The sequence below is a fragment of the Equus asinus genome, chromosome 8 (assembly GCF_041296235.1).
Source record: "Equus asinus isolate D_3611 breed Donkey chromosome 8, EquAss-T2T_v2, whole genome shotgun sequence".
NCBI classification, from domain to species: Eukaryota; Metazoa; Chordata; class Mammalia; order Perissodactyla; family Equidae; genus Equus; species Equus asinus.
Genome location: NC_091797.1, coordinates 97,455,748 through 97,482,430, shown reverse-complemented (window position 1 = coordinate 97,482,430; position 26,683 = coordinate 97,455,748). Strand labels below are relative to the sequence as shown.

Sequence of the window (26,683 nt, the reverse complement as noted above, 5' to 3'; positions counted from 1 at the left end):
GGATTTAGGGCCACCTGGGTGCTTCAGGATGCTCTCACCTTGAGATCCTTGGCAATTACATCTGTAAGATTCTTCTTCAAACGTCACGTTCACAGGTTCCGGGAGGTCACCATTCAATCCCCTACAGGAGGTGGGTGCCTTCCTCATTTCCCTGTTGGTGCCACTAGTTCACGGTGACCTGGGAAGGAGGTGGGGGTGAGGGATCCTCTCTTCCAGCCCCTGCCCAAGACTGTCCCTGGTAGCTCCATGGGCAGATGTGGGATTCCAGAAAACACAGAATCCAGAGGATGGCAGGTAGCAGCTGCACGAGGGTGGCACGGAAGAGCCAAGGGATGGAGGGGAGGGCTCAAGCAGAGCTGTGCAAGGCGTGCTCCAGGATGGGGCACTGGTGGAGCAACCAGCTTGAGCCTAGGCTCTGAGCCCCCATCCACAGTGTCTTCCTGCCTCCTGAGATGTGAGTTCATTCCACCTCCACCCCTTTGCTCAAGCCATTCTCCCTGCCTAGCGTGCCCTCCCCTCTCCATCCCACCACTGTCTTTGTCAAGGGTCCTCCTGCTTGGCGGCCCCTCCTCAGAGGGTCCATGGCTCTTTGTCCCTGGACCACTGAGCAGTCAAGCTCCCATGCCTGCTTAGTGTGGGTGTCCCACTCTCCCTGTGGCCAGAGGATGAGCTCCTGCAGGAGCTCCTACAGGAGGCCCTACTGCCTCCCTTCCATGCCCTTCAGGCCTCCATGGATCTTCCTGACACAGGCACCTGAGAGCCGGGGTCAGGAGGAGGCAGGCGGGGACACAGGCCTGGGAGAGAGTCCTTCCTGAGTGCATTCTCTCTCCTGTGTGTGCACTCAATCACAGCACAGACTGGCCTTGGAGGGGGGCCAGCCACGCAGGTCACAGGAAGGGATCCCTGCCCAGAAGCTCTGACATCCCCACAGAACAGAGTGCAGCCTTCGAGCTGGAGGAGACTGTACAGGTGGACGCTTCCAGCCACCCATTCCACAGACAGGGACACTGAGGTCCAGGAGGAGGGGTCGGAGAGTGGCCAGGTTCACTGTCAGCCCTGAAGTGGCAGAGCCAGCCCCAGAGTCCAGGTCCAATGCCTGCCCGTGCCCAGCACACAGCACATCCCAGAGACAGAGAGAGCCTGGGGCAGCCCTTCTGCAGGTGGGACCAGAGCCACGAGGACAAGGACCCAGGAAGGCCAGGCTGTGGGGACCAGGGAGGGCTTGCCTGAGACAGCCATGTCCCCACTGCACCCCAAACTTGGCCTGTCTCAAACCAATGGGTGGCTTCCCCCCCAAACCCGACCCTCCCTAGGTCTCAGCACTAAGGCCTGGGGCTTCCACCTCCTGACCATCCGCTCCCTCTCTGTCACATGCCCACCACTGCAGGCCACAGCCTCCCTTGCCCACTGATCCTCTGGCTGACTACTGTTCTCACAGCAGCCACAGGGATCATGTTAAAAGGACAGTCAAGCATCACCTCCTCACAGAGTCTTCCTAGATCAGCCCATCCAGCATGGGGCCCACTACCAGATCCCGCACCTCAACGTGGCTGTTAATTCCATCAGCGCACAGTCCTGTCTACACCAGCTCTCATGTTAGCTCACGCCTCTGACCACCTTCTCCTGGGCTCCACCATGAGGGACAGCGTCTCTGTAAGCTGCTGTGTCTCCAGCATCCAGAACGTGCTGCACACTGTCAGTGCTCAATTCAATAAATTCTGGGCTTTCTTCATTACAGTTGGAGGGAGGCCGTGATGGAGGACACAATCTGCCCGATGAGATGACTGAGGTTGGTGCATGCGGGCAGCTCGATATCCAGGTTGCGCTGACATATGTCATAGATGGCTTCCTAGTCCACCATGAAGGCACAGTCAGCATGTTCCAGGATCGTGTGGGTGGTCAGGATGCAGTTGGAGGGCTCCACCACAGCTGTGGAAACCTGGGGGGCTGGGTAAATGGCAAGTTTGAGCTTGGACCTCTTGCCATAGTCCACCGAGAGGCGCTCTGTGAGCAGAGATGCAAACCCAGAGCCGGGGCTGCCCCCAGAGCTGTGGAAGATGAGGAAGCCCTGTAGCCCCACTCACAGATCCACCTGAGAGAAAGCAGAGAATGGAGCCAACGCGGGCAGAAGGCACAACACAACCTCCAACCAGCCCCGGTCACTTCTCCTCCTCTGCAAGATCACATGGTTCACACCCTCCACAGTGAACATGCATGGCACTTAGAGGCAAAGCAGACAGACGGTAAAGATGTATGCATGCGCCACAGCCACACTGGAGGGTAAGACTGTGGACTCGTGATTAAGGCTTCGGTTTGCCACAATGTCCTCCGGGTCACATTCCAAGGCCTACCATCCTCTCCAGGACAGTGTCCACAGCAAGCCTTCTCAGCACTCTCCTAACCAGTTTGAGCATCTGGTCCAGGACCAGGTCGACGATCTCCTTGCCGATGGGGCAATGGCCTCTGGCGTACTTATTGGCTGCGTCTTCCTTCCTGGTGATCAGCTGCTCGAAGTGGAAGGGCTGCCTGTGGGTCCCTGTGCACTTCATCTACAAAGAGGACACAGGGGCCACAAGTCTGTAAGGCCTGTTGTTAACTCACCAGGGTGGACAGATCGGGACCGTCCCCTTCTACCAAGCACATGCTGTTCCTTGTAGGTCAGCAGCATCAGTGTCTCACAGGAAATGCCTCTGTGTAATACACAGACCACAGCTGCACCCGATGGCTCTAGGAGAGAGGAGTCAACTCGCAGGACAAATGCCAGTGTGACCGGGTCCCCAAGAAGGGAAGAGAGCTCTCACACCCACACACAGGCAACTCTACACGTGCCTGTTTCTTCCATCCCTGTAGCCACAGCCAAGGGTGGAATTTAAAACTCCCTTACAGGCTAGACTGTCCCTAGCATGACTGTTGCTGGGCAGTCCCATCAGGGCACCCTATGTGGCCTGGGTCTCACAGGCTTCAGGGTGACATTCTGTCATCCCCTGGTGCCCACCAAAAGGTGCTCTCTTTGCAGCTGTCCTTGGAAACTGCCTCTGACTTCTAATCTGGGGGAACCCAATGAATGTTCTGTACTGAGCTTTCTATGTCTAAGATGCAGGTTAAGACTCATTCCCCAGCCTGAGGGAGCGCACAGCACTAAGGAGAGACCAGTGCCCGGGCACCCTGTAAACAGGGTCTACACAACCACCTGACTGGGCCGAGGAGGCCACGAGTGACTCCACCCACAGCCCATCTCAGTGCTGGCCAACCTCACAGCAGGTTTTTCTCAATTAGGAGCCTGAGTCCCACGGACATTTCAGGCAATAACCTTCTAGTGTGTCACCTAAGGTAGCCACGGGCATACACTTGTACATCTGTCCTTTCTGCAGGGGGATGCAAAGGAGCCCATGTGGGGCTTTAGCAAGGCTCTCCCACACTGCCATGACAGCCGCCCTGAGTGTCTGTGTACCCACTGACACGGTGGGCTCTAGGTCCACAAACACTGTTCTGGGCACATGCTTGTCAGCCCCAGTGTCGCTGAAGAATGTGTTGAACGAGTCATCCCCACCACCAATGGTTTTGTCACTTGGCATCTGACCTTTGGGTGAATTCCATGATCAGGGCAGCACCATTCCCAGCAGGCATCGCCAATCTGGACCCCCACCTGCCCCACGTGGATAGAGATATACTCACGCTTCGAACCAGAACATAAACATGAGACCCTCGTCTTCAAGGCATTCATCCCTCTATGACATGCCAATGGGACCTGAGGTCATAAATTAATATTTGTAAAACATTTTAGTGTCTGGAGGTTTGCTCAGACATCACTTCCCATGACCTGCCATGACCATTTCATATCTGAACACCCACCATCCAACGTGGATAGAGACACACTTGAACTATGAACAGGGATACTGCCATTATGAACTCATATTCCAAGTGATCAGTAAGTAATATAAAAATTGATATAAAATAAGCAGTCAAGAAATTTTGCTTCCACCTAAGGGTGGATTTAAAATATCAGACAAAATATAAAATAACAGTTTTCAGTCACTGAACAACAGGCAGCAGAGACAGTGATGGCCCAGAACAGAGAAGCAAAGTCAGCATGTTCCTGCCCCAGAAGCCTGCTGGGGAGTTTCCCAGCTGCAGCAGAGGGAGGGAGACATGAAGCCCAGGGATACCCCCAAGTTGTGAAGAGGGGATTTGTGGTTTGGGGAGGCCCAGGCAGCTGGAAAACATGGTGCCGTGACCAGGGCGGAGAGATCTGCAGGGAAGAGCTCTGTGCAGACCAGCGGGGGGTCCCACGGAGCCCACAGCTGTGGCCGGCACAGCACACATGTTTGGGGGACTCCTGAGCTCACAGCCGCCACACTGCAAAGACCTGTCCCTCACAGACACTGCACGGGGTCCTCAGAAGCGGGGCCCAGTGAGGCCTACACTCCAGGCTGTTCTGAACCCACCTAAGTAAGCTGAAAGGCAAGCCTCAATGGGTCACACTGTTCCCAGGTGTATTGATAGCATCCCCAAAAAAGCCTACACATACCTAAAGGAACACCAAGAAAATCTAGCTCCCAAGAATGTGAAATTCATAATGTCTGGTATCCACTCTAAACTCATGAGGTATATGAAAAAAATCCAGAAAATATGACCCTATGAAGAGAAAAAGCAATCAATAAAAACAGACCCGGAAATGGCATAGATGATAGAATTAGTAGGCAAGGACATTAAAGTAACTGTTATATACCCACATGCTCAGGAAGGTAGAGGAAAAATTAACATGATAAGGGGAACATGTTTGCTATTAAAAAAAAACTAAATCAAACTGCTAAGGATCAAAATGATAGTGTCTGAAATGAACACTGGATGATATTAACAGCAGATTATATACCACAGAAGACAAGATTTGAGGATGATGAAAATGTTCTGGAAGGGGCCGGCCGAGTGGCCAAGTGGTTAAGTTCACAGGCTCTGCTTCAGTGGCCCAGGGTTTCGCTGGTTTCGATCATGGGTGCAGGCATGACACCACTCGTCAGGCCATGTTGAGGTGGTGTCCAACATGCCACAACTAGAACGACCCACAACTAAAATATACAACTACGTACTGGGGGGATTTGGGGGGGGGGAAAGCAGGAAAAAAAAAGAAAATGTTCTGGAAATAGATAGTGGTGCTGGTTATATAACATGTGCATGTACTTAGTGCTACTGAATTATAAACATAAAAATGGTTGAAGTGGTAAATTGTGTGTTGTGTATTTTATCACAAATAAAGGTGATTCTCAGCAATAAAAGGAGCCATGTCTACACGGGTAACCACATGGATGAATCTCAAAATAATCACAGTGAGTGAAAGAATCCAAACAACAGCAACAACTGAATTCAGTGATCCCATTGACATAAAACTATAGGAAATACAGAAAAGCAGATTGGTGGGAGGGCCAAGGGGGGCAAGAGGGCTCACAAAGGGGCACGAGGGAACTTGGGGTGATGGACATGTTCATTATCTCGATGGAGGTGATGGCTTCATGGCTTATCAATATGTTAATCACTGTTAACACTTGTCAAATTATGTGCTTTGAATGAGAACTTTATTTTTATGTCAATTATACCTCAATAAAACTGTAAAAAAAAAAAAAGCCAGGATAAAGATTTTTCAGACATTGAAAAATTGAGAGAATTAATCATCAGCAGAGCACGAGGACAAGAGATGTGGAAGGAACCCCTCCAGCAGAGGGAAACAATCCTAGATGGACAGCTGGGACTGCGCAAGGAGTGCAGACACCACGACTGCAACATATGGGGCAAATATCAAAGACTTTCACCATATTATAGAAACACAGTTGAATGTTAAAGCAAAAATAATGATTTATTGTGGGGTGAATAACTCACATAAAAGTAAAATATGACAATCAATAGCAGAAGGCCAAGAAGGAGACATGGAAGTGGACTGTCCTGAAGTAGACAGTGTCACCTGAAGGCAGACTGGCACAAACAGGAGATGGAGGCAGGAATCCTCAAAGCAACCACAAAACATGAAATGAAGTGGCTGAGCCAAGAAGCTAATACAGGAGATAAGATGGAATCATACGAGTAATTAACCCAAAAGAAGGTAGAAAAAGAGGGAAACGGGGACAAACAAATGGGATAGATAAACAAACAGCAACGTGGTGGATCTGAACCCAACCATGCCCATAGTCACATCAGCGTCCTTACAAATTCTATGTAATTAGCTAACAAAGGTGGAATGTCAGAGGGAGTAAAAAGCAGACCTGACTCTGTGCTAAGTTCAGGAAGCCCAGAGACAGGGTAAAGGAAAGAGGAGAGAGACCCGGCAGGCTGAGGCTCCACCACAGGAAAGGAGGGCGGCTGCAGGGGCAGCGCTGTGTGCATTCTGTGCCATCTGCTTTCTGCTGACAGCAGCATGTGCTGAGTGCAGACGGGCCTTTGTCTGGGAGAAGGGAGGCTGGCATGGACGGACAGCCCCACCAGGCATCCCACAAGAAGGTGTAGAGGGAACTCCGCTCTGGATGAGGTGGGACAGCAGGGGTGGGAGGGGCGCATGGCACACGCAGCAGGCAGCAAGGACATTGCTCAAGCACATGGGGAGCAGGTGGAGATGCTGGGGCCTCACACTCCGCCACTCATCTCGTGCTTCTCCAAGAGCGCCACGGTGGGCTCAAACCTGCATCTGAGTGGGCAGACTAGCAGGAACTCAGTTCTCTGATGTCCGCTCAGGCCTCGGGTCAGAGGTGTGGGGCAGGCCCCGCCAGACAGCACCTGGTCTGCAGGGAGCTCCCAGGGAGCAGTCCTTTCACTGGGGTCCAGCAGGGAGAGCACAGGCCAAGATCAACAGTGCTGCTTTCAAAGCAAAGAATTTCCCAGAGAAAGAGGGTCATTTCTTTATAATAAAGGGGCCATTCTCCAGGAAGGCACCACAGTCCTCGATGGCTGTGTATCAGGAGAGTCACAGCTTCTAGACCCAGAGCTTCAAATATACAAAGAAAACCCACAGAACTGAAAGGAGAAACAGACGGCCCACAGTCCGAAATTTCAACACTCGTTCGATCACTGATGGAGCAGCTAGACAGAGACGAGGACGGATGCAGAAGCCCTGGACGGCACTGTCACCACTCTGCCCGAACTCACGTTACAGAACACTCCCCCCAACACAGCAAAGGACACATTCTTCTCAGGTACGCAAGGGACATTTGCCAAAAGAGACCACATTCCCCACCAACAAAAGACAAGTCTCAATAAATCCCATATAATCCAAAGAAGAGTTTGCTCAGTAGTGGGAGGAAAAGTGGAGCCCAGAGAGCCCTGAGCAGCCCCGCCTCCAGCTCCAGTCTCCATCCCTGCACCCTTGAGGGGTGAGCTGGCTCAGCCACTGTCACCACACCCTGAGCAGTGAGGCCAAGACCCTCAGCTGTCCCCACCCCCTGTGCTGCCGACACCAAGCCCAGCACCACAGATGGAGTGCAGGCACAAGAGGGTAATTGTGACACAGGCTTGGGAACACTAAATGGTTCAGGGTAAGAAGTGGATATGGTTTCATCCACAGGAAGGAGCAGGGAAGATGCACTGGTACCCAGACCACCATAGAGGAGGAAGCCCAGCAAGGACCTTCCAGTGCAGGAGATGGGGAGACTATGCAGTCTGATGCTGCTGAGGAAGAAGGGTGCAGAGGCAGCACATGTGACAGGCCTGACAGAGCTGCAGTGCACAGAGTAAATGTGCAACAGCCCGGGGCCAGCACAGCCACTGTTCATGTCTCAGGGGCCTCCACACACCCCCCAACAGAACCACCAGAATAGTGACAGCATGAAGAACATGGGATCACAGAGTGCTCCCGAAGGCCAGGCCCCACATCACCAGCCTGACCACATGCAGCCACTGTCCCCATCTCACAACATTCGGAGACCCTACGGGTGACAACCACAGTATTCCAGCCCTCCTGTGCAGCGAGAAGTGATGGAGGGCACTGACACCCAGGTGCAGGAGAACAAGGCAGACCAGTAGACAGAAGCTGTATCGGGGTATAGACCACAGTGCCACAGGGGCCTCCTCACCAAAGACAGTCAGAGAGGATGGCCACGCAGATCAGGAAGATCAGGGACAGGAGACCTACTGTAAGCAGCCACCTCAACGTCAGCACCGCCAAACCTTCAACGACCGACACAGAGGCCAAGAAATCCCTAGACCACAAGATGACCAGGAGATGAAAGCAGCTGCCCCCCAGCTGAGAACCCCCCTCCCGGGGCTGAGCAGGGCTGGTGAGTAGACGCAGGCTTCCCGCCTCCACCACCATCTGTAGCCATCCAACACGAAGAGATGAAGACGACATTCCAGCACCAAGAAAAGAACAAAAGTTCGGAGAGGAAGACTTCAAGGGCTTTCTTCTTTCCTCTTGACCAGGTAAGTACAACTACCTCCATTATCTACACAGCATGGGACTTCCTTTTCTTTTTCCTGCTTTTTCTCCCCAAATCCCCCCAGTACATAGTTGTATATTTTAGTTGTGGGTCCTTCTAGTTGTGGCATGTGGGATGTTGCCTCAGCATGGCCTAATGAGGAGTACCATGTCTGCGCCCAGGATCCAAACCAGTGAAACCCTGGGCCACCAAAGCAGAGCACGAGAACTTAGCCACGTGGCCACAGGCAGGCCCCAAGATTTTTAAATTGTTTCATATCTGGTCAAGTTTGGGTTTAAGAACCTCATTTTTAATTTGTGATAAAAATTTACAACTTGACGTTTTCAAAAAACTCAACAAACTGCAAGCACCTATTAATAGAAGTCTTAATAAAAAAATTCAAATAATACAAAGTGTGTTTTCTGAATGGTGGAATTAAATTAGAAATAAGTAACAAAAAGATATCTGAAAAATCCAGAAATATTTGGAAACTAATAACAAGGGAGATTATAAAGTATTTTGACTGGAATGAAAAGGAGACATGACATACTGAAATTTGTAGGATGCAGCTAGAACAGTGCATCAAGGGAAACCTCTATAAAACACTCATGTCAGAAAAGGGGAGAGATGGTGTCAAGATGGTGGCATAGGTGGATTCTGAACTCACCTCATCCCATGGACACAACAAATTTACATCTACTCTTGGAACAATTATGCCTAATGAATGAAATGGATAAGGAAATGAAAACTGGATAAAAAGAATCCGAAAACCATGGACAGTGCTGACTGAGGTGGAAGAGGCAGAAATTCCTTTCTGGAGAGAAAAAAAGCCACCTTTGGGCTGTGATGCTTCATGACTGGCTGGGGGCAACCTTAAGGTATGAAGCCTTTCCTGGAGGAGTGGGGGATCTGAGGGGGAGAGTGTTACCACATTAAGCAGCTTTTGGACTCAGCACAACTGAGACAAGTGTCATAAGACTTAGCTTTGCTGGCCATTAACTACAATGGAGAATACACCCAGAAAAGCTATTGGACATAAGGGGAAAAAATGCCTGCTCTTAAAGGGCCCAGACACAAATTCACTCATTTCAGACAGCAACCTAAAATAGTCAGAAAGGGACACAGTCCTTTGTTGAAAAGAGACTCACCTTATAGGCTCTTGGTGCATCTTGATGAGAAGTCAGACTTCTCCAGAAATTAAGACATTGGCAGCAGCCATTAATGTGACCTAGTACAGGTATGCTGACACAGATGCTGACAGATGCCACTGGAGTTCTTTGCCTGATCTGTTAGCACAGGGGTCTGCCTCACCTCCAAGGGCACTGATTTAATCCAACTCTGTCAGGGCAAGTAGACTGCCCTAGGGACTGGCCCCACCCAATAGCAACCCCTTGGGCAACTTATGGGCCTGCATAGGTGGGGGTGCATGGAACCTCTGCAACTGGATGACTGGGTCCTCCTCTGTGGGATAGGGAGCATGAGGGCTGGGCCTGCATTGGTGGAGTGTGTGGGGTCTTTGCAGTGAGGCAATAGGATCCACTTCAGTGAGTCTGAGTGTGCACACAGGGCAAGACTGTGTTGACAGAGTGTGTGGCCCTGCAGGCAGTGGGGCTTGTCACCTGCAGCAGACTTGTGCTTCTCCAACAGCCACATAGGAGATCAACCCAACCTTCTAAATCATAAAACAATTGGTGCTCCTGTGGCTGGGGCCAGTCCCACTCAGCTGCAATCCTGAGAGAGCTGACCACAGCCTTGCAGGCCCGGGCACTACAACAATAGTAAGCCCCTGAGTCTACCAAGCAACCACACTGGGAGTCTACTCACTTAACAGAAAAACTGCAACAGGAAAGTGCTATTAGAACATGCAGCCAACTGTACTGTGGCTCCCCATGCCTGAAAGAGTGACTGATAGGACCATAGCAGCCACACACAGCTGAGCATTACAACCTGATGGCCAGGGGGACAGCCTAGCCTCCCCAGGCACCTACAGTATGAGTAACCCTGCCATAAGAGAAGGACACACATGGCCCACACAGGGGACACTCGTGGAACATCTGGATCTTGTGACAAGAGGGAAGCACACTGCTGGGCCTCATAAGACATCTCATACATAAGGCCACTTCTCCAAGACCAGGAGACATAATTGACCTACCTAAAACATAGATATAAGCAAAAAGAGGCAAAATGAGACAAAGGAATATGTTCCAAGTACAAAAACTCAGAAAAAGAGCTAAATGAAACAGAAATAAACAATCTACCTGACAAAGAATTCAAACAAAAAGTCATAAGGATGCTCACTGATCTTGGGAGAAGAATAGATGAACCCAGTGAGAACTTCAACAAAGAATTGGAAAATATAAAAAAGAACCAATCAGAAATGAAGAATACAATACTGGAAATCCAAAATTCACTAGAGGGACTCACTAGCAGAGTAGAGGATACAGAAGAGTGGACCAGTGAGCTGCATGAAAGACTAGAGGAAAGCACTCAAGCTGAACAGGTAAAAGAAAAAAGAATTAAAAAGAACAAGGATGGCCTAAGGGACTTCTGGGACAACATCAAGCACATTAACATCCATGTTATAAGTGCCCCAGGAGAAGAGAGAGACAAAAGGACAGGGAATCTACTTGAAGAAATTATAGCTGAAAACTTTCCTAACCTAAGGAAGGAAACAGATATCCAGGTACAAGAAGCACAGACAGCATCAAACAAGATAAACCCAAAGAGGCCCACACCAATACACATTATAATTAAAATGACAACAATTAAAGATAAAGAGAGCATTGTAAAAGCCACAAGAGAAAGGCAACAAGTTACATACAAAGGGAACTAGACAAGGCTATCAGCTGACCTCTCAGCAGAAAACTTACAGGCTAGAAGGGAGTGGCACAATGTATTTAAAGTGCTGAAAGGAAAAAACCTACAGCCAAGATTATTCTAGCCTGCAAGGTTATCATTCATAATGGAAAGAGAGAGAAAGAACTTACCAGACAAGCAAAAACTAAATGAGTTGATCACCAAGAAACCAGCTTGACAAGAAATACTAAAGGGACCTATTTAAGTGGAAAAGAGAAGATCACAAACAAGAATAAGAAAATCATCAGAAAAAGTAACAAAACTAAAGGTAGCAGATCAACTACCTATGAAGCTAATATGAAGGTCAAAAGACAAGAGTACTAAAATTATCTACTTCCATTATAAGAGGGTAACAGATACACACGAACAAAAAAAGAGGTTAGATCTGATGTCAAAAACATAAAATGTGAGAGGACGGGAGTAAAAGAGCAGAGCTTTTAAGCAAGAGGTCAAACTAAAGAGACCATCAACTTAATATAGATTGCTGTATACACAGGTTTTTATATATGAACCTCATGGTAATCACAAACCAGAAACCTATGATAAAGACACAAGAATTAAGAGAAAGGAACCCCAACATAATACTAAAGAAGCCATCAAACTTCAAGGGAAAAGAGCAAATGAAGAAGAAAGGAACAGAAAAGAGCTACTAAAACATCCAGAAGAAAGTAAAAATGGCAACAAATACATTCTTATCAATAGCTACTTTAAATGTCAATGGACTAAATGCTCCAATCAAAAGGCATAGGTTGGTTGATTGGAAAAGGAAAAAAGATCCATATATATGCTGAATACAAGAGACACACTTCGCGCCTCAAGAGACTCACAAACTAAAAGTGAAGGGTTGGAAAAAGATACTCCATGCAAATGACAATGAAAAGAAACCTGGTGTAGCAATACATATCAGATAAAATAGACTCTAAAACAAAAACTGTAACAAGACACAAAGAAAGACACTACATAATGATAAAGGGAACAATCCAACAAGAGGCTACAATACTTGCAAATATCTATGCACCCAACATAGGAGCACCTAAATATATAAAGCAATTATTAACAGACATAAAAGGAAAAATAGACAACACCACAATATGGTAGGGGACTTTAACACTCGGCATACATCAATGGGTAAATCATCCAAACAGAAGATCAATAAGGAAGCACTGGCCTTAAATGGCACATTAGACCAATTGGACTTGGTAGATATATACAAACATTCCATCCCAAAACCACAGAATACACATTCTTCTCAAATGCACATGGAACATTCTCCAGATTAGATCACATTCAATAAGTTTAAGAAGACTGAAACAATGCCAAGCATTTTTTTCTGACAAAAACAGTATGAAACTAAAAATCAATTACAGGGAGAAAATCAGAAAAGCTGCAAATATGTGTTGATTAAACAAAATGCTATTGAAAAACAATTGGGTCAAGGAGAAATTAAAGGAGAAATCAAAAAATACTTGGAGACAAATGACAGTGAAAATACGGCATACCAAAATTTATGGGATACATCAAATGCAGTTCTAAGAGGGAAGTTTGTAGCAGTACATGCCTACCTCTACAAACAAGAAAAATCCCAAATAAATACTCTAACAGTGCACCTAAAGGAAGAGGAAAAAGAAGGGCAGACAAAGCCCAAAATCAGCAGAAGGAAGGAAATAAAATAAAAACCAGAGTAGAAATAAATGAAATAAAGAATTAAAAAAATAGAAAAAGATCAATGAAACTAAGAGCTGATTCTTTGAAAAGATAAAAAAAAATTGACAAGCTGTTAGGCAGACTTACCAAGGAAAAAAGAGAGAAGGCTCAAACAAACAAAATCAGAAATGAAAGAATAGGATTACAACAGACACTTCAGAAATACAAAAGATTAGAAGAGAATACTGTGAAAAGCTACACGCCAACAAATTGGATTATCTATAAGAAATGGATAAATATTTAGAATTATACAACCTCCAAAATTGAATCAAGAAGAAATAGACAATTTGAATAGACAAATCACCAGTAAGGATATTGAAACAGTAATCAAAAATCTCCCAAAAAATAAAAGTCCAGGACCAGATGGCTTCCCTGGTGAATTCTACCAAACATTCAAAGAAGACTAAATGCCTATCCTTCTCAAACTCTTCCAAAAAGTTGACAAGGGCAAGAAGCTTCCTAATTCATTCTATGAAGCCAACATTACCCTGATATCAAAACCAGATGGGGCAAGACAAAAAATGAAAATTACAGGCCAATATCACTGATGATCATCAATGCAAAAATCCTCAAAAGTACTAACAAATCAAATACAACAATACATTTAAAACATCATACATCATGATCAAGTGGGATTTACTCCAAAGACACAAGGATGGCTCAACATCCACAAATCAATCAACGTGATAGACCACATTAACAAAATGAGGAGTAAAAATTACATGATCATTTCAATAGAAGCAGAGAAAGTGTTTGACAAGATACAGCATCCATTTATGGTGAAGAACCTGAATAAAATGGGTATAGAAGGAAAGTACCTCAGCATAATAAGGCCATATATGAAAAACTCACCGCTAATATCATTCCCAATGGAGAAAAACTGAAAGCTATCCCTCTAAAAACAGGAACCAGACAAAGATGCCACTTTCACCACTCTCATTTAACATAGGATTGGAAGTCCTAGCCAGAGCTATCAGGAAAGGAAAAGAAAGAAAAGAGATCCAAATTGGAAAGGAAGAAGTGAAACTGTCACTGTTAGGAGATGATAAGATTTTACACACAGAAAACCCTAAAGAATCCACCAAAAACCTTTTGGAAATAATAAATGACTACAGTCAAGTTGCTGGATACAAAATCAACATACAAATATCAGTTGTGTTTCTACACACTAACAACAAAGTAGCAGCAAGAGAATAAAGAACACAATCCCATTTACCATAGCAACAAAAAGAATAAAATATCTAGGCATAAATTTAACCAAAGAGGGGAAAAGACCTATACACTGAAAACTATAAAACATTGTTGAAAGAAATTAAAGAAGACAAAAAATGGAAAGATAATCCGTGCACTCAGATTGGAAGAATTAACATAGTTAAAATGTCCATACTTCCTAAAGCAATCCACAGATTCAGTGCAATCCCTATCAAAGATGCAATGACATTTTTCACAGAAATAGAACAAAGAACCCTAAAATTTATATGGAACAACAAAAGGCCCTAATAGCCAAGGGAATCCTGAGAAAAAAGAACAAAGATGGAGGTACCACACTCACTGATTTCAAAGTATACTGCAAAGCTATAGTAACCAAAACAGCATGGTACTGGCACAAAAACAGACACACATGTCCTTGGAACAGAATCAAGAGCCCAGAAATAAACCCACACATCTATGGAGAGCTACTTTTCAGCAAAGGAGTCAAGAACATACACTGGGGAAAGGAAAGCCTCTTCAGTAAGTGATGCTGGGAAAACTGGACAGCCACATGCGAAAGAATGAAAGTAGACCATTATCTTAACCATACACAAAAATTAACTCAAAATGGATTAAAAACTTCAATATAAGACCTGAAACCATGAAACTTCTAGAGGAAAACATAGGCAGTACACTCTTCAAGATCTGTGTTAGCAGCATATTTTTAAGTACCATGGCTGACTGGGCAATGGAAACTATAGAAAAAATAAAGAAATGGGACTACACCCAACTAAAAAGCTTCTGCACAGCAAAGGAGACCATCAACAAAATGAAAAGACAACATAACAATTGGGAGAAGATATTTATGAACCATATATCTGATAAGGGGTTAATATCCAAAATATATAAAGAACTCATACATCTCAAAACAACAAAGCTAACAACACAATTGAAAAATGGGCAAAAGATCTGAACAGACATTTGTCTGAAGAAGATATACAGATGGCCAACAGGTACATGAAAGAATGTTCAACATCATTAGCTATCAGGGAAATGCAAATCAAAACTACAATGAGATATCACTTGATGCCCATCAGAATGGCTATAATTAGCAAGACAAGATATGATAAGTGTTGGCGAGGATGTGGAGGAAACAGAACTCTAATGCACTGCTGGAGGGAGTGCAAACTGGTGCAGCCACTATGGAAGACAGTATGGAGATTCCTCAAACCATTAAGAATACAATTACCATATGATCCAGCTGTTCCACTGCTGGGTATTTATCCAAAGAACAAGAAAACATGAATGCATAAAGATATCTGCACCCCTGTGTTCACTGCAGCATTATTCACAATAGCCAGAGCTTGGAAGCAACCTAGATGCCCATCAATGGATGAATGGATAAAGACGTGGTATATATACACAATGGAATACTACTCAGCCATAAAAAAGGATGAAATCTGGCCATTTATGACAACAGGGATGGATCTTGAGGGTATTATGCTAAGTGAAATAAGTCAGAAGGAGAAAGTCAAATACCAAATGATCTCACTCAAAAATAGAAGATAAAATGAACAACACATAGAGACAGAGATTGGATTGGACAGAGGGGATGGGGAGAGGGAGGAGGGCAAAAGAGGTGATTAGGTATATGTGTTTGGTGATGGATTGTAATTAGTCTTTGGGTAGTAAACATGATGTAATCTATATAGAAGTTGAAATACGACCCAGTGCACTTGAAATTTACATAATGTTATAAACCAAAGTTACTGCAATAAAAAATTTTTTAAGTGTCTAAAACCAGTCTTACAATGATGTAAGATGATGAAAGGGTTAGTTACAAGAGCCTGCTGAAATGTGGTCTGTGGCCCTGTGTAGAGGTGTTGTGTCCTGTGAACTTGTAAAACAGCAGACAGCCTGTGGAACAGAGAGATGACTGGGAGAGCCTAATGTTAGAGTATTGGCTCTGTCAGTCAGGGTGGCAGCTATGAACACAACAGGTAAGCATGGGGCATGCCTGATGCCAGAGTCTAGCTGGCATGAGAAATATGCTATAGGACGTGTCTGAGAGGCAAAAGACTGTCCTAGAATGCGGGCAGCAGTTCCAATATTTTCATGGCAGTATAGATGAAAAGGTTGGTCAAAATTAGGTAAGCCAAGAGCTGTAGTGTGGACAAAGCAAATTTTAAGGCTTCACAGGAGTTTAATGGCTCTGAAGGCCAGGAAATAGGCTGTGGGGTGATGTCTGGGAGAAAAGCACACAGAGGGTTAGCAAGGGCTGCAGAATCAGGAATCCACTGGGGTGGTAACCAGCTGCCCCTACATGTTTACATAGCTGTTTTTTCATTTTGGGGAGACGGTGGACAAACGGACTCTAGGCATTTGGGGTGAGCTGTTGAATGCCTTGACATGGCTCCTGTCCTGAGTAGGTCCCAGTCCTCTGCACCCAATGAGGTTCAGATCTGGAGGCTTTATGGCCTCAAACAGCTCGTGCCTTCAGGAGAGTGAAGGGTCTGTAAGGCTCCCTGTTTACTCTGATTACAGAGTAGAAGGTCATCCACATACTGAACAGGAGCGGAGCCTTGAGTGAAGGCTACAGAATCCAGGTGGGCTGTAGGATTGGGGAAAATATGAGGGGGACTCACAATATCCCTGAGGAAGGTGAGTCCATGTGAATGGCCTCCCTTTAAATGTAAGTGCAGAACAAACTTGTGAGTCAGGCTACAGTGGGATTGACAAGAGAGCTGAGCAAGGTCAACTCCTGTCACCCAGGCTGCACCAGCAGGAGCCCAGCTCAGGATGACAGCTGGATCGGGGCCAAGTATGTGGAGGAATACAGACTCTATGGCTCTGAGGTCTTGTACACATCTATGGATTTGGTTCTCGTCTGAGTCAAACTCTCCTTCTTTTTTCACTCGCCAGATTGGAAGATTACAGGGGAGGAAGTAAGAACTAGTCCACCCTGTGCAGAAGGGGGCCTGTTAGAGGTTCAGTTCCTCACTCTGCATCTCTGGAGAGCAGGTAATGGGCAACTGATGGACATGGTTCATTCTTTGTCTTAGTAATGGGCTTGGTAACAATCCTACTTCATTTGCATGTGTAGCCCAGAGACTAATAGGGACATCTTTTAAAGACTCACTCTCTTCAGAAGAATTTAAATCAGGATGGCTTTCTAGTAATGAAAGTAGAAGACTTGGGGTTTGGCCTGAGGGCAAGGAGGTGAAAATGCCTTGGTCATTACAATTTCTAGTGGCATTAAATTTACATAACAAACCTCTGCCAAAAAGGTTTGCTGGTGAGCAGTGGGAGACTAGAGAGGCTGGGTGAGTGTTAAGGGTCTAAAGATATGGGAGTGAGCTGGGATCTGGGCCATGAAATAAGCTGCCCAGAGACTCTGACAGCTGGCACAGAATCTTGGGGGATGGGTAGAGATAAACCCTCTGAAGGGAGAGTAGAGAAAGTCACATCAGTGTCACTTAAGAAATTCGGTTCCTGATCCTCTATTTTACATTTAGTTGTTTGCTCAGGGCTGCAACTGAGGATTGATGAACCTGATCATTTAAAGAGGGAAGGAGAAAGATGAGGCTTCTGGGGGAGCTGGGGCCAAGGGGGTTATTTTTCCAATTTCCCTTCTCTTAAGAGCAGGACAATCTCTCTCCAATGCCCTGGTTTCCTGCGAGACCTGCAAGTGTCTGGAGGTGAATAGGGAGCCCTCTGAGTGGCTTCAGTTTCCTCTCACAGTCACAGTTTTGCTTCTCCAAGGATTCAAGTTGTAAAGTGAGAAGAGTTGCTCTTAATTCTTTCTTCTTTTACTTTCCTGCTGACTATTTTTTAAATACTGTGTAGCAGCCTCCACTATTACACTTACTGGCTGCCCTGACCAACCAACCACACTAATTGGAATTTGATTTTTATGTCAGGAAGAAAATTTCCTACTAAAGCAGGAACTAGGAGGTTCCTGTGTTCTGGGCTTCTGGGTTTAATGCACTGCACCTTTGAAAAGTTTGTATAAGTGTTCAACAAAGGCTTTCAGATGTCCTCCTCATTCTGAGTGCATAATTTCATTTTTGACCAATTAACTTTAGGAAGAAATGCCTCTAAAATTGCTCCTATTCATTCTTGAGCATCAGCCTCGAGCAGAGCCCCTTCTTGGTTGTTTGCAGGAGGGCCTGGGAGAGGGTCTGGCCCTCTATTTCCCCTGTGAGGGGGTTTCCTCCAGGGGACCCTCTGGCCAGTCTGATAGCTACAGTGCAATCCTGGGCTGGAAGAACCCCCTTAGCAGCCAGCCACGATCTGCGTGGGTGGGGTTATGAACAGCCACTAACCTTTCTGAGTCCTCTCTAAATTTAGTGGGATCTTCTGACCATGGAGATAGGAGAGGTTTATAATTTAATAGATGGGCTGTGTCCATGGGATGTGAACTGTCTGCAGCCGAGGTCCAGGGCACATCCACAGTGGACCCTGCATGGACTGCCTGATGCCAGCAGAGCCTGATGACAGAGCTCTGGAAAGCAGGAGGACTTGGAAGGGGCAGGAAACCAGCCTTCCTGCCTTTCCTGGCTGCTTCCACTGAATTCACTTCCTGGCTTCAATTACACCAGTGACCTGTGTGCCCCTAGCTTGGGGGTCAGGCCTGAGGGCCCTTGTGAGTCTCCTAAAGAGACGACAGTGAAGATGGGCAGCTGGATGCTGTCTGGAGGAGTTGGGGTTTCAGGATCTGAGGAAAGTGGCTGAGGAGCTAAGTCTTGAGAAGGGGAGTTGAAACCAGGGGCCCAGAGACCCACCAGATCTTCTAGGGGGTCAGGGACAGGGAGCTGGGGGTACAGGGGAGCATAGGTGGGAGGAGAAGGGGAATTCCCTTAAATGTGCTCTTTAATCTTTGTTCTAAGTCTGACTTCTGTTCTTTCATTTTATTAAGCGAGTCTATAAGGCTAGCCGTTATATTTTGGGGGATTTTCTTTTCAATTTGATCTCTCCAGAAATACCAATCAGGAAGCTGCTTGTGATGAGAGCGCTCTAAAATATTTTTCAAATATAGTTTTTCCCATTCAAAACATCCATCACGTGGCCATTGATGAGGAGGTTCTCCATTTGTATATTTATTCCAATTGCAACTCAATCCAATGAGCCTTTTTAAGGAAAGACCTGGAGGTAACTTTCCTGGCTTAGGGTAAGTCATTATCCTGGATGCAGGAGGCGTCCCTGGGGAGGGCAGGGATGATGTAGCCCCCATGGTCCAAGAATTTCCTTCCCCAAAATAGTCAGGGAAAGTAAAGAGCTTCATTGCACAGGTGATAAGGATGCTATAGTGGAAACGATGTCTCTGGCCTCCCATGAGAGCACGATACGCCTCCACACAGACCTGCTAATCTGTGACACTGGGCAGCTGCTACTGGAATGGGGTTTTTCTAGCACTAACAAGCAAGGAAAGTTGTGGTGACAGAGGACTTTATGGACAGAAGCCACTGTGACAAACTCCCATGAGGGCTTAGTCCAGCTGAACAGAGACTACTCAGAACCCCAGTTTATCTGTCTGGCCACCAACGTGCATTTTAGTGAATATACATTCAGGATGGTGGAGACCAAAGAGAATATTCTCACTGGCCAAAAAGCCCAGTTCTCAGGACATAGAAAAAGACAGGAGGAAGAACCTCATCTAGTTGGGTTTTTTTTCTTATAGGCACAGTAACAGGTCTAGCTACCCCTTGGGTCTCATTGAGCCAAACTGACACCTAGGAGGGATGTGCCATGGAGCTGGGGATTGAGTGCATTTTACTGAGTACCTCATTACATGGAAATTTTCTTGAGGTTGGCAGGGGACCTGTTGTCATTCACCCAATTCCATGACCATCTTATCCTAGCATGGGAGTCATCCTGAGGCTGTGAGGACCCTAATGTCTCCTAACTGCTCAACTAACAGCCATCAATATTGTGGCCTTTTGTTTCCCAAGATGTCCTTTAGCAGCAGCTTTTACCTCATGTGCTTAGGAACCCATAGCAATATTGAAATTAGGCCAGTTAATATCCCTATGATGGCCTCTAAGTGTTCATGTGAATGAAAGAGTCACACATCTCTCACTTAAAATCAAAAGCTAGAAACAATTAGGCTTAGAGAGGAAGGCATGTCAGAAGCCGAGATAGGCTGAAATCTAGGCCTCTTTCACTAAACAGCTAACTAAGCTGTGAATGCAAAGGAAAAGTTCTTGAAGGAAATTAAAAGTGCTGCTCCAGTGAACACACGAATGATAAGAAAGAAAAACAGCCTTATTGATGATATGGAGAAAGTGTTAGTGGTCTGCATAGAAGATCAAACTAGCCACAACATTCCCTTAAGTCAAAGCCTAATCCAGAGCAAGACCCTAACTCTCTTCCACTCTATGAAGGCTGAGAGAGGTGAGGAAGCTGCAGAAGAAAAGGTTGAAGCCAGGAGAAGTTGATTCATGAGGTTTAAGGAAAGAAGAGTCTCCATAACATGAAAGTGCAAGGGGGAGCAGCAAGTGCTGATGTCGAAGCTGCAGCAAGTTCTCCAGAAGATCCAGCTGAGATCATTAATGAAGGTGACTACACTAAACAACAGATTGTCAATGTAGATGAAACAGCATCATATTGGAAGAAGATGCCATCTACGACTTTCATACTGGAGAGGAGAAGTCAATGCCTTGCTTGAAAGCCTCAAAGGACAGGCTGACCCTCATTAGGGGCTAATGCAGCTGGTGACATTCACTTGAAGCCAATGCTCATTGACCATTCTGAAAATCCTAGGGCCCTTAAGGGTGTACTAAATCTACTCTGCCTGTGCCCCATAAATGGAACAAAAAAGCCAGTGTGACAGAATATCTGTTTACAACATGGTTTACTGAATATTTTAAACACACTGTCAAGACATACTGCTCAGTTGATTCCTTTCAAAATGTTACTGCTCATTAACAATGCATGTGACAGCCTAAGAGCTCCAATGAAGATGTACAATGAGATTGATGTTTTCATGCCTGCTAACACGACATCCATTCTGCAAGATCTGGGCAGTCATTTTGATCACAGATCAAGAGTAATTTTGACTTTCAAGTCTTCTTATTTAAGAAATATATTTCATAGACTATAGCTGCCATACATAGTGATTCTTCTGATGGATCTGAGTACAGTAAATTGAAAACTTTCTGGAAAGGATTCGCTATTCTACATGCCATTAAGAACCTTCATGATTCGTGGGAAAAGGTCAAAATATTAACACTAACAAGAGTTTGGAAGAAGTTGATTCCAACGCTCATGGACAACTTTGAGGGGTTCTACACTTCAGAGGGGAGGTAACTGCAAATGTTCTGGAAATGGCAAGAGAATTAGAATTAGGTTTACAGCCAAAAAATTGATTGAATTTCTGCAATCTCATGATAAAACTTTAATGGATGAGGAGTTGCTTATGGATGGACAAAGAAAGCGGTTTTTTGAGACGGAATTTACTCCTGCAGGAGGTGCTATGAAGATTGTTCAAATGACAACAAAGGATTTAGAATATTGCATGCATTTAGTTGATAAAGCAGTGACAGGGTTTCAAAGGAATGACTCCAATTTTGAAAGAATTTCTACTCTGTGTAAAACGCTATCAAACAGCATTGCATGCTACAGAGAAATCGTTCACGAAAGGAAGAATCAATGTAGCAAACTTCATTGTTGTCTTATTTAAAAAATTTTTCACAGCCACCCCAACCTTCAGCAGCCGCCACCCTGATCAGTTAGAGCCATCAACATCAAGGCAAGACCCTCCCCCAGTAAGGAAACTACAACTCCCTGAAGGCTTAGATGATGGTTGGAATTTTTTTTAGCAATAAAGTACTTTTGAATTAATGCATGTACTTTTTTTAGACAAAACGGTATTGCACACTTAATAAACTACAGTATACATAACATTTGTATGCACTGGAAAACCAAAAATTCATGTGGCTCTCTTTATTGGGGTATTCATTTTATTGCAGTGGTCTGGAACTGAACCTTCAATATTTCCAAGCTAAGTTTGTATAGTTTTAGCTCTTAGATTCAGATCTTGGATCCATTTTGAGTTAATTTTTGCATGTGGTGTGAGGTAGCAGTCTGACATCATTCATTTGCATGTGGATTTCCAGTTGTTACAGCACAATGTGTTGAGAAGACTATTGTTTCCCGCATTGAATTGTTTTGGCTCTCTTGTCAAGAATAAATTGGCCATCAAAAGAATGAGAAGACAAGGCATAGACTAGGAGAAAATATTTGTAAAAGACATATCTGATGAAAGGTTGTTATCCAAAATATGCAAAGAACTCCTAAAAATCAACAATAAGAGAACAAAGAACCCAACCAAAAATGGGAAAAGATCTGAACAGACTCCTCACCAAAGAGGAGGTACAGCTGGCAAATAAGCCTATGAAAAGATGCTCCACATCCTCTGTCATTAGGGAATTGCAAACTAAAACAACAATGAGATGTCACTACACACCTGTCAGAATGGCAGAAATCCAAGACACTGGCAACAGTAAATGTTGCTGAGGATGCAGAGTATCAGGGACGCTCCTTCACTGCTGGAGGGAATGCAGTATGGTGTAGGATTGTGGAAGATACTTTGGCAGTTTCTTACAAAACTAAGCATACTTTTACCATATGATTCAGCAACCAGACTCCTTGGTATTTACCCCAATGAGGTGAAAACTTATGACCGCACAAAAACCTGCACATGGATGTTACAGCAGCTTTATTCATAATTGCAAAAACTTGGAAGAAACCAAGATGTCCTTCAGGAGGTGAATGGATAAGCAAACTGTCGTCCATCCAGACAAGAAATATTACTTACTCCTAAAAAGCAAGAAGTTATCAAGCCATGAGAAGACATAAGACAACCTTAAATTCATATTACTAAGTGAAAAAGGCCAACCTGAAAAGGCTACATACTGTGTGATTCGATTCCACCTACATGACATTCTGGAAAGGGAAAAGTGTGGAGACTGTTGGTTGACTTCTTTTTCCTGTGTCTGTTGAAATGACCATGTGGTTTTAGTCCTTTATTCTATTAGTACGGCTAATACATTGATTAATTTTCATATGCTGAATCAATCTGTCATTCCTGGGATAATTCCTTCTTGGTCTTTTTTTTATGTTGCTGGCTTCTATTTGCTGGTGTTCAGTTGAGCAATTCTCCATCTGTGTTCATAAAAGATGTTGGTCTCTGTAGTTGTCTTTTCTTGTGATGTCTTTGTTGGATTTGGTGTCAGGGTGATCCCAGCTTTGTAGGATGAGGTGGAAAGTGTTCTGTCTTCTTCTTTCATTTTTTGGTTCTTTATCTTCACTGCATCTTCATGTGTTGCTCTGTGTAAGTGCCTTGCTCAGTGAGGTCCTAGAACTTGGCCCAGCCATGTCCCTGGACATTTACAGGTTACTGTGTCAACCACGCTTGGCCACAAATATTCATTGCATGTTGGCTCCTGTGAAGGGGGTGTGCTGAGACTCCCTCTCTGGGTAGATAAAAAGTCAGTGCTCTGAAACCCTGTGCACCAGCTCTCAGGAGGTCATCAGTGAGGCCTTGATGGAGCTTCTGTTACAAAATTGCCTGAGCCTCTTAGTTGGAAATAAATGCATTTTTCAAGATTTTTGGTGTTTCAGAACAAGGAACATCTGCTTGGTTATGTTTCGGATACACAGGAGTGAGGTGCGGGAGGAGTCACCAGTGCAGGAAGTGGGAGCCCTACTGAGAAGTTCCTCAAGACAATGTCAGCCAAATACCAGAAGGGAGCAAGGGGCTGGCTAAGGCAGAGTGCTCCAAGTGGCATCATCTGGTCTGTGAGTCCACCACCCTGTCACCAGCCCACTGAGCCAGACAGCCTGCAGGTGAGAGTTCTGGGGGAAGAGGATGACTATTTTGGTTTTGCTTTGCTTGGATGGATTGTCCTCATTTTGCTGTGAACAAGTTAACACCCTGTGACACTAACCTTTCCACTTTCAAAGTGGGAAGAGCAGAAGGACAAACACTGCTCAGCCCCAGGAATAAATAAACCGGAGGTGGTTTGTGATGGTCACATGCTGAGACACATGATGTGTCCCCATGATGCGGGGACTGGTATGGAGCAGATGCTTAGCCCATGACACCTCTCACAGATATCCACAAGTGGGGAGCTGCTGTTAGGGTCCTCAAAAGTCCTCAAGGCTTGACAGGTGCTCCTGGGCTGGGAGGGGCTGCCATCTGAGGGGCCCTAGTGTGCCCCAAGCTGGAGGGCTGGACGTCATCCACAGGCGTCTGCTTGCCTCCTTTCAGCACACTCTCTGTAGGTAGAAGGTCGGAACAAAACAGCCAGCATGAGTTCTGCCAATTCACAGAACACTCCCCACAGCCGGGTGCTCCCTCGTCAGTGGGTGAGGGTGGCTTCCTGCCATCCCATTGTGCCAGAGGTCAGGGACTGCCCAGGGCCTCTCAGCAACATTCAGACCCTCATCTCACCAGCGTTTTGCCTGACTCCAGCAGCTCCCACACCTCCCAGGGTCGAGGGGCCTGGGTGGTGCCCAGCTGGTGGAGTCTGTGTGTTGGGATGAGGGATCAAGGAGGGTGTCTGCAGCAGTGGAAAGCAGGTGGGCTCCAGACCTCTCCCCAGACCTGCATGTTAACCTCCACAGGACTCCCGAGGCCACCCAGGTGACTTGGGCTAGTCACTTTCCTGGTGGCCTGGGCTTCCTCATCTGTGAACCAGACACAGCCATAGGGTTTCCCTAGAACCTGGGAGTCTGGTTGACTGTGTGAGGTGTAGGCAGGCTTGGCTGAGTGCATGTCTGACTGTGAGGCTAGGCCTGGTGCTGGATCTAGTGCCCAGAGTGGGGCTGACACAGCACACAGAACAGTCGTGATGGTACGTTAGTTGCAGCAAGTCCTGCGGGGATGGACTTGGGCCAGAGAGGAGGTGAAGGCTGTGGTACCAAGGGACAGTGGCACAGCAGATCTGGCTCCAGGGGCATGTCAGGGTGTAGGGGTGGGGTGCTGGGTCTTGGATGCTGGGAGCAGGGCCCAGAGCACTGTCCACTCCAGGTGACATGTGCTGATATACCAGCCTGGTGGCGCAGGGGATGGGACCATGACCACTGTCATCTGGGGCCATGTGGGTACTTGGGCATAGCCCAGGGCCACACAGTCGCTCCTGTTCAAGATCCTAGAGGCCGGGCTCAGCTCCAGGGAAGCCTTCAGTTTTCTCCCTGCTCAGAGATCCCAGAGCACTGGAGCGGCTCCTAGTGGGCTTCCTGGGACTGCTGCCTCCCCACCCTCAGGTCCTCTCCCAAACATGTCCGTGTCAGGCTTGACCAGGCTCCCTCCCTTGCCTGGGAGGCAGGCTGAAGGGATCTCCATGCTTCCCTGTGACCTCCTGCTCCACCTGCTGGCAGCCCTGAGCCTGCCTCATCCCAGTGGTTCCAGGCTTGGGTCCCCAGGGCAGGGTCAGAGCAAGGACTGAAGGCTGGTCAGGACCCAGCTAGGCAACCTGTCACTCCCCTCTCACCCTTGTATGTTCTGGCAGCTGGCCTGGTGCCCCTCTAGCTGCCCATCATGGCCCATGAGCTGCCCAGCACTGCCGGCCTGGCATTCTTCTGACAAAGACTGATTTGGCTGAAGACAGAGGAGGAGACTAATTATGGAGACATCATTGTGTCACCACCTGACCACACTGGACCTGACCCTGCTAGGTGTAGGTGCCATGGGGAGAATGGGCCTCTATGTGCTCACGGGCACTGTGGTGAAGGGGATAGCTGTGGCTCCTCCTCACTGGTGGAACACACTCCTTGAGTACCTCGTTGGTGGTGCAGTCATGGCCCCTGACTGCAGCAGCTACCTGGATCCCATCTTCAGCCACTGCATCTGCAGCTTCACTGAGGCCCATGTGGGCATCTGGCAGGTACCTTCCTGGCCCAGCTTCCAGACTTTCTGGCTGCTATTGCCATACTTTTGGCTTCTGCATTAGTCTCTTATGGAACCCATGTCTCTTCCTGGCTCAACCGCACATTCTCTATCAATTGGGTCATCATCTTCTTCATCATCATCCTGGGGGTTGTCCTGGCCCTCCAGCACAACTGAAGTACTGAGGAAGGTGGCTTTTCACCCCTTAGCTTCACTGGCATCATTGCTGGGGCTGCTGCCTGCTTCATGCCTTTGTAGGCTTTGGTTCCTTTGCTGTCTCCAGTGTGGAGGCCCAGAACCCAAAGTGAGCTGTGCCTATGGCCATCACTATCTTGCTTGGCTTGTTGCTTGGTGCCAACATCCTTGTCTCCACCATGCTCACCATCATGGTGCCCTGGCACATCCTAGACCCTGACTGGGTGCTCACTGATGTCTTCAACCAACAGGATTATTGCTGGGGGTTTTCATCTTGGAGGCTGGCTCCATCTGTGGTAAGGGGCCCTTCCAGACAAGGTAGGAGGGAACAGGGTGGTGGGACCCTGCCCCAAGCCTCCCAGGAAACACTTCTCCATCTGGGCCTGTGCTCCCAGTTGCATGCTGGGCCCAGGAAGGTGCTAATGATTAGACTCTCCACCTGGGCTTCTTT

At 46.5% G+C, this 26,683-nt stretch overlaps 1 pseudogene; it reads right to left on the bottom strand.

Moving 5' to 3' along the window:
• Positions 1 to 1,732: 1,732 nt before the first annotated feature.
• On the bottom strand, positions 1,733 to 26,020 carry LOC139039744 (tubulin alpha-3 chain-like; annotated as a pseudogene).
• Between the last annotated feature and the right edge of the window lie 663 nt (positions 26,021 to 26,683).